The 9,271-nt window shown below is 44.9% G+C and overlaps 1 long non-coding RNA gene across 1 annotated transcript; it reads right to left on the reverse strand.

The window, feature by feature from the left end:
* Window positions 1-738: 738 nt before the first annotated feature.
* On the reverse strand, window positions 739-1,999 carry LOC120396630. Its single transcript, XR_005593260.1, has 2 exons — window positions 1,395-1,999; window positions 739-1,110 (listed from the first exon to the last, which is right to left on the reverse strand). It is a non-coding gene; the product is annotated as an uncharacterized LOC120396630 (long non-coding RNA).
* Window positions 2,000-9,271: the final 7,272 nt, after the last annotated feature.

The raw sequence follows: 9,271 nt of genomic DNA on the forward strand, positions 1-9,271 counted from the left end.
ATTTTAAAATGTCACTGCAGAAGTCAGCAGTAAACTGAAGCAGGGGGCAGGTAGCTTCTCTGTAAAGAAACTGAACAGTCACAGCAAATGCACAGCGCCAGCCCGCTGGGCTTCTCTCTGCGGGTGTCTGGCTGCTGTCAGCAGCCAGCAGCCAGAGGCGATTTGCCCCCCCATCCCGCCATAAGGGTCTCCCCCTTGCTCTCACAGAGAGATTGCACAGCACAAGCAGCACAATACAAATGGGATATTGGTTTTCGCTGAGATCTGACTTCAGCATGAGGCAGGGGGCGGTAGGCTGGGTCCCCGAGGATCACTATAGGCAACTCCACATCCCCCCAACACTTTTTTTGTGGTTCGGGAGAGCTACCTTCCTGCAGGCATGGTCCACCAGCAGCACCATTGAAAGTAGCCCTTTCGGTTAATATACTGACTGGCCTGGTGAGCCAGTCCCAGGATAAGGATGTGACCGCCCGAGAGGGCTAGATCTCCACACTGTTAATGGTGGTTTGCCTCTGCTAAGAGGCTCTGAGCTATTGACTGCTTGTTCTCTCCTGATCGGGTGGCCCACCAGGAGGGGAGGGATAGACTTCCAAGCAGTTGTTTCTGCATTGTCTCAGGTGTTTGCAGAGCAGTTGTCATCAGGAGTCATTGTCCACCCTTCCTGCCTCCCTGCAGCGATCTCCTCCTTGAATTAACCCCTTGTATACATATAGTAAACAGCACAATAACAATCAAACAGAACATATAACATTCGTATATTGTTACAGCGTAACCACACATTCTTCACATCTCCCCTAGTTAAACATGAATGTAACTCAGATACCTAGGAGAGTTCACATGTACCCTCCTGGTCCCCCTTTACTCTCCATTCAGCTTTGGGGATTGAAGCTGGGACCTGATCTTGTTACTTCCTCCTCCTATTCATCTAGTAGGGTGTGAGATGGATGGTGAGCTCTCTTTCATTAAGGTGCCAACTGCCCAGGCTGCACCTGTGAGTTTTCCTTGAGGTTGTATAGGACTCACTGCTTTGATCAGTCCAGACGGACAGGACTGTCCTGGCTCCTTGCAGAGCTGGCCTTAACCAAGCATTAACCCCTGGTTTCTTATGACCTAGTCAGGGGCGGCTCTAGGCACCAGCGGGCGGGGCCCCGGCAGGCGGCATCCTGGGAGCGGCATTTGGCTCCGGCTGGAGCCCGGCCGCATGCCTGCGGCAGGTCCGCCGTCCGTCTCTCCCGTGGACAGTGGCAGGGCATGCGGGCGGGAGCTCAACCGGGCCAAATACCGCCCTCCCAGGATGCGCAGAGGAAGAGAAGAGGGACCCGCGGGACTGGGGAAGGGGGCGGCAGCGGCGCGCGCTGCTTGGGCACCCCTGATTTGTAGAGCCGCCCCTGGACCTAGTGTCAGGTGGGACAGAGATTTGCACCCCACCCCAGCTTTGACATGTCCTCCCAGAGTGTGTCTTCTATGCCTGGGCTATGTGTATCTGAGGAAACCATTTCACTCCTCAGGGGCGAATTCTCAGATCCAGATTCCTCTCTTTGTCCCACCTCCTTTCCTATGGCAAAGCCCTAGTTTCCATGATAAGGGGAGGTTGTGAACTTGCCTTCTGAGTTTGGACTCTGTGTGCCTGCCCTTGAGCTAGTTGCTTCACTCATCCCAGCATGTATGAAACAAATGTCCCCTCCCCCATCCCCTGACTCATTTGCATTTTCACTCAGCGTGGGATGGTGAGACACGCTGAGGGAAAATCACTCCCCCGTCTTTGCAGCTGCATTGTTTGTATTTTCACAAGCAATATTCAGCTGTGACAAGATAGCAGAGTCTGTCTCGATCTTTCTGCTCCCACCTTCACTTAAATGGGTGGCAGAACCAGAATTGTGGTAAAAATTTACAACATCATTTCCTAATCTATCCCAAGGATTAGGGCCCTACCAAATTCACAGTCATGAAAAATGCATCGGGGCTGTGAAATCTGGTCTTCTCCCATGAAATCTGGTCTTTTGTGTGCTTTTACCCTATACTATACAGATTTCACAGAGGCGACCAGCATTTCTTAAATTGGGGGTCCTGACACAAAAGGGAGTTGCTGGGGGTTGCAAGGTTATTTTAGGGGGGTTGCAGTATTGCCATCCTCAGGGGCGGCTCTAGGATTTGCGCCGCCCCAAGGAGGGCGGCACGCCGCCGGGGGGCGCTCTGGCAGTCGCCGGTCCCATGGCTCCGGTGGACCTCCTGCAGACGTACCTGCGGAGGGTCCGGTGGTCCCGCGGCTCCGGTGGACCTCCCGCAGGCAGGCCTGCGGAGGCTCCCCCGGAGCCGCAGGACCAGCGGACTCTCCACAGGCACGTCTGCGGGAGGTCCACCAGAGCCGCGGAACCAGAGGACCCTCCGCAGGCATGCCTGCGGGAGGTCCACCGGAGTCGCCTGCCGCCCTCCCGCGGGACGCCGCCCCAAGCGCGCGCTTGGCGCGCTGGGGTCTAGAGCCGGCCCTGGCCACCCTTACTTCTGCACTGCCTTCAGAGCTGGGCAGCCGGAGAGCAGCAGCTGTTGGCCAGGCGTACAGCTCTGAAGGCAGTGCCCTGCCAGCAGCAGCAATACCATACCAGGCCACCCTTATTTCTGCGCTGCTGCCTTCAAAGCTGGGCAGCTGGAGAGTGGAGACTGAAGGCCCAGCTCTGCAGGCAGCAGTGCAGAAGTAGGGGTGACAATACCAAACCATGCCATCCTTACTTCTGTGCTGCTGCTGGCAGCGGCTCTGCCTTCAGAGCTGGATCCTGGCCATCGGCCGCCACTCTCCAACTGCCCAGCTCTGAAGGCAGCACCACCACCAGCAGCAATGCAGAAGTAAGGGTAGCAGTACTGTGACCCCCCCCACTACAATAACCTTGTAACCCCTGCAACTCCTTTTTGAGTCAGGACCCCTACAATTACAACACCATGATTAAATTTAAATAGCTGAAATCTTGAAATTTATGACTTTTAAAATCCTGGACCGTGAATTTGGTAGGGCCCTGCCAAGGATATATCAAAACGAATAAACACTGTCAATAGGAATGTCATCCAGTATTCCCACCACCAATTTCTGGGACCCCTTCTGTTTTTATTAGGAATTTGGGCTACAGGCACAGCAAATGGTTTTGCCATTGGAATCTTCGCCCACATCTCTGCCTGCCAGCCCCTGATGAGATTTCACCACATAAGGTTTTACCAGGGAGTGAGCAGTTCCGTTGTCCCTCTACCTCAGGAATGTTTCCCCATTAACTTCCAGTCCCACTGGGGATCAGGTTGTCTGTATCCATGAGAGTTCAGCAAGATATATGTGCACATGCCTAGAAGGATTGAAGTCACCAGTTTGTATGTTGTATGCCACAGATGAGCTGGCTGTGTAACTTTCTTCCTCCGGAGACCAAATAACATGTTTAGCTCCATACAGCTAAGGTGAAGGCTGCCCCAGTAAGTTACCCACTATGACTCGCTGCCAGCCCCCTGGTACCTGAGCAGCCTGCCTACTTCTGCCCTGTCTCCTGGTAGTTAAAACACCTCAGGTCTGTGGAATCTCTTGGACCCAGACCTGCTATCCTCATACTCACCAACCAGCCGGCCTGCACTACTGAGATGTTTTGCCTTCTGATACCTTACCCACATTCTAAAATGATGTGAATACACGTCATAAAACTTTTCAAACTCGACCATTTCATGCAGCTTGTTTAAACAGTGAGTCCTGAGCCTTTGCCACATTTGTGGCGGTAATCCCTCAGCAGATTTCTCACTTCCATAAAAGTTATCCCCCTGTGCTTTTGAATCCCCTAAAGATCTTTTCCATAAGCTTCGGGAGTCAGTTCAAATTTAAATTTCTCACTTCCAGGAAAGGGGTGAGAAAACAGGCAGTCTTCAGGATCTATTCGATTTAAGTCACAAGCCTTCCCAAAGATAGTGAGATCCCTCCCTTCCCCCTGTGAATCATAGAATCATAGAATTCAAGATCAGAAGGGACCATTATGATCATCTAGTCTGACCTCCTGCAAGATGCAGGCCACATAAGCCGATCCACCCACTCCTTAGCAAGCGACCCCTGCCCCATGCTTCGGAGGAAGGCGAAAAACCTCCAGGGCCATTGCCAATCTTCCCTGGAGGAAAATTCCTTCCCGACCCCAAATATGGCGGTCAGCTGAACCCCGAGCATGCGGGCAAGACTCTCCAGCCAAACCCTCTGGAAAAGGTTATATCATACCATTGACCCATTGTACTATTTACCAGTGTGGCACTTAATTGACCTATTGACTAAACCCGTTATCCTATCATACCATCTCCTCCATAAACTTATCTAGCTTAATCTTAAAGTCATGGAGGTCCTTCGCCCCCACTGTTTCCCTCGGTAGGCTGTTCCAGTATTGCACTCCCCTGATGGTTAGAAACCTTCGTCTAATTTCAAGCCTGAATTTCCTGACTGACAATTTATATCCGCTTTGTCCTCGTGTCCACATTAGCACTGAGCTGAAATAATTCCTCTCCTTCCTGGTATTTATCCCTCTGATATATTTAAAGAGTGTGATCATATCTCCTCTTATCCTTCTTTTGGTTAAGGAAAACAAACCGAGCTCCTCAAGTCTCCTTTCATACGAAAGGCCTTCCATTCCTCGGATCATTCTAGTGGCCCTTCTTTGTACCTGTTCTAGTTTGAATTCATCCTTCTTAAACATGGGAGACCAAAACTGCACACAATACTCCAAATGAGGTCTCACCAACGCCTTATATAACGGGACTAGCACCTCCTTATCCCTACTAGAAATACCTCGCCTAATGCAACCCAAGACCGCATTAGCTTTTTTAACGGCCACATCACATTGCCTACTCATAGTCATCCTACGATCAACCAGGACTCCTAGGTCCTTCTCCTCCGTTACTTCCAACTGGTGCGTCCCCAGCTTATAACTAAAGTTCTTATTAGTCATCCCTAAATGCATAACCTTACACTTCTCACTATTGAATTTCATCCTGTTACTAATACTTAAATTTCATCACTTCCAGGAAATCCCTGGAGAAAACAGGCAGTCTTCAGGATCTATTCGATTTAAGTCACAAGCCTTCCCAAAGATAGTGAGATCCCTCCCTTCCCCCTGTGAAACTGGGACAATAATTTATCCTCTGCTTCCTGCTGTGTTGGCATTCCATCTTCTATCCCCTGTTTACTTGATTACTCTGTTGTGTGAGATCCAGATCATGTTGGTGCTGCTTTGCCTAGTCCACAGGTTTTCTCCTTCAGATGCAGTCTTTGAAAGAGAAACTGAAGCTTTTCCCTTTCAAACATCAAAATAACCTCAGACAGTTGTGATCTTTTCAGGGATCCTTCCTGTCCTGTGAATGAAGGAAGATAGAAGGCAGAAGGTTCTGGGAGTGAACTGCTGGCTAGATAAATGGTTTAGGGTGGAAGGTTTGGGCTTAGTGGTACATTGATCTACTTGCTATGGGGAGAGAGAACTGTATGTCTGGAGGGCATCCACCTCAGTAGAAGGGGAACCAGTTTTCTAGGGGGAAAGGTGGCTAAACTAGTCAGGAGAGCGTTAAACTAACAACAAACGGGGCGGAAAAGGGGAGGAAATTAACACTTGCTTAGCACAAATTTAAGATTGAGAACAAAATTAATGAAGGCATCAAAGAATGTGAAGAGAAGACATTTTTAATTGCCTATACACCAATGTTAGGAGCCTGGGTAATAAGAGGAATTGTAATTACTAATTTGCCCTAGCTGGTGTTACTGAAATCTGGTGGGACCATTAGTGTGGTTGGAATGTTAAAATCTATTTAGGAAGGAGCAAGTGGTCAAAAAGGAAGGCAGAATGGCAATCTGTCAAAAATGGTATTCCCTGTATTTGAGTCACTGACAGGTCAGAAGCAAATGATCTTGAATGCCTAGGGATTAGTTTTCTAACAGATAAAACACAAGATGGGGTATTAGTTGATGTCTGCTACAGACCACCAAATCACATTACAAAACAGGATGGCTGTCTCCTTGGTATTTAAAAAAAAAAAGCTGAGTTATCATGAGGGACTTCAGTCTGAGTGATATATGCTGGAGGTCTGACGCTGTCAATACTAAAGCATCCTCAGAATTTCTAATTATTATACTTGAGAATTTCCTAACTCAAAAAGTATTGCATGGGGGAATTCTATATTAGATCCCATCCTGACTGATGAAGAGCAATTGATCACAGAATTAAAAATTAGTGGCAGGTTTGGTGCAAGTGACTATGATTTGATTATTTGTTTTGCATGTAACAAATCTAAAGTCCAAACTGATAATATATGTACTTAGCGCTTTAAAAGGGACATTGAAACAAACCTAAAAACAGGGCCCAGGGCACAATATGGATTCAAGTTCCTGACAGACTTAAAAGGAGTTTAGGGAGAAGGTGGATGTTGGTGAAATATGAAAGCAGTTAAGCCAAAAAGTTTTTTGATTCTTGATGAAAATCCCACACTAGAAGAATTCAGAAGCTTTATTGACTTTAGGCCCTAAAAATAGATGCAACTCATACTTTAGAAGTCATTGTAATCTATGCCAAAATAGCACAAGATTTTCTCAATAGTCTGTTAATATTAACAACTTTAATTTTATTTATACAAATGTCAACAATAAAATCAAGATGAATGTTTACAGCTCTCTGGATGTTGTCTTTACATGAGTAGCATACCACACCCCCACATCCTCTTTATAACTGGAGCAACTATTTACTATTAATGCTTCCTGTGGTGGTTGGCACTCCATGTTTAGTCCCCCACTTACTGGATTATTAGGTCCCTGATTGTTGTTAGATCCCAAAGCTGAAAAAAAGTATTAGATCAGCTGGAAGAGGGAATTTAAACAGAAAAATGTGAATGATAATTGGGAACTGTTTAAGAACTAGTGCCCAAAAAGCCACAGTTGAGATATCTATCTATCTAGATACATATATGGAAATAGTAGTTGTCAATAATAAAACAGAAAAGGCAGAAGCATTCAATACATATTTCTGTTATGTATTTGGGAAGAAGCCAGATAACCTGTTAGTATCATGTGGTGATGAAATACTTTCCATTCCAACAGTAACTCAGGAGGATATTAAACAGCAGCTAATAAAGTTAGACTTTTTAAATCATTATGTTCAGATAACTTTAATCTAAGAGTCTTAAAGAGGTAGCTGAGGAGCTCCGTGGATCGTTAATGTTGATTTCCCCCCACTACCACCACCTTCAGTAAATCTTGAAATGCTGGGGAAGTTCCAGACGTCTGAAAGAAGGCTAATATTGTTGTGCAAATATTTCAAAAGAGTAAATGGGTAACTTTAAGCCTGTCAGCCTGACTTCAGTCCAAGGCAAAATAATGTAATAGCTGATAAGGAACTTGATTAATCGAGAGTTAAAGGAGGATAGTATAATTAATTCCAGTCAACATGAGTTTATGGAAACTAACTTCATATCTTTTTATGATTTGATTATGGGTTTGGCTGATGAAGGGAATAGTGATGATATAATATACTTAGATTTCTGTAAGGCATTGGACTTGGTACCATATGACATTTTGATTAAGAAATTAGAAAGATACAAAATGAACATGGCACATGTTAAATGGATTAAAAAGTGACTGATAGGTCTCAAAATGTAACTGTAAATGGGGAATCACCATTGAGCAGGTATGTTTCTAGTGGGGTCCTGCAGGGATTTGTTCTTGACCCTGTGCTATATAAAATAATAGCTTTTTACCAATGACTTGGAAGAAAATATGAAATCATTACTGATCAGATTTGCAGACGATACAGACTGGGGAAGTGGTAAATAATAATGAAGTCAGGTCAATGATACAGAGTGATCTGGATCACTTGGTAAGCTGGGCTCAAGCAAACAATGTGTGTTTCAACAGAGCCAAATGTAAAGTCATATATTGGGGAATCAAGAATGCAGGAAATACTTATGCAGGGACTCTGTCCTGAGGAGAAGTGACTCTGAAAAAGATTTGATGTTCGTGGTGGATAATCAGCTGAAAGTAGCTCCCAGTGTGGCCAAAAGAGCTAATGAAATCCTTAGATGTATAAACAATGTTAGGTAGGAGTAAAGAGGTTCTATTATTTCTGTATTTGGAACTGATGTGAGTGACTGTCCAGTTCTGATGTCTACAATTCAAGAAGAATGTTGAAAAATTTGAAAGGGTTCAGAGGAGAGCCATGAGAATGACAGAAGGATTGGAATGGATGGGTGATTTAATCACAGTCTATAAGTACCTACGTGGGGAACTGAAAGTTGATAACGGGGATCTTAAATCAACCCTCCCCCCCCCAAAAAAAAAGGTATAAAAAGATACAATGGCTGGAAGTTGACAAAGCTAGACAAATTCAGAAAGGAAATAAGGCACACATTTTTCACAGTGAAGATAATTAACCACTAGAATAATTTACCAAAGGTTGTGGTGGATTCTCCATCACTGAATCAAGATTGGATGTTTTTCTAAAAGACATGCTCTAATTCAAACAGTAATTAATTCAGGAAAGTCCTATGGCCTATGTTATGCAGGACATCATACCAGATGATCACAGAGGCTATTCTGGCCTTAGAATTTATGAATCTATGAAAGCGATGTTAGAACAAGAGCTGCCTCTTGGGAGGGAAATAAAACATCCTGGATGAACCTGGGTGAACCTTCTTGGTGTTCACTAATCTGACTACCAGGCATTTTATGGGTAACACACAACCCCACAATGTAACTAAGGTACCTATTACAGTAAGAGAATTATTTGTATGATTTGATCTTGAACCATAGTTTGCCCAAAAGAAAAAACCTGTAATTTGTTAAATCACTATGGCTAGTTACTTTTTCCTTAAAGAAGGAATCTGAAATTGATTATGTACTATGCATTCTTGTTTCTTTCATACATGTCTCTGCCCAGCCATGCATAGTAATAATAGACTAATCATAATTATTCTAATCATATAGTACCTGATGCATCTTGATTTTTTTTCTTTACGTGCCGCAAATTTGCTCTAATATTGTAAATGACTGGGCATTTTGTTTTTGTAAAAGATCTCTTGAGTTTCTCTTAGGGTTCACATTGGTAAGGTGATTGCCATTACAAAATGGTGCCTAATATATACCACTCCATGTTTCCAAAGGAAAATAATTTTGTGTATTTGTTGACAAATGTTGGCTTCCTGTTGGTTCCCAATAGCATTTATTAATGCAATATAACACACTTTTAGGGCCCAGATCTACCCTTGGATGACCTGGTATGTCTCCCATTGCCTT

This window comes from Mauremys reevesii, linkage group 2 (assembly GCF_016161935.1).
Source record: "Mauremys reevesii isolate NIE-2019 linkage group 2, ASM1616193v1, whole genome shotgun sequence".
Classification (NCBI taxonomy): domain Eukaryota; kingdom Metazoa; phylum Chordata; order Testudines; family Geoemydidae; genus Mauremys; species Mauremys reevesii.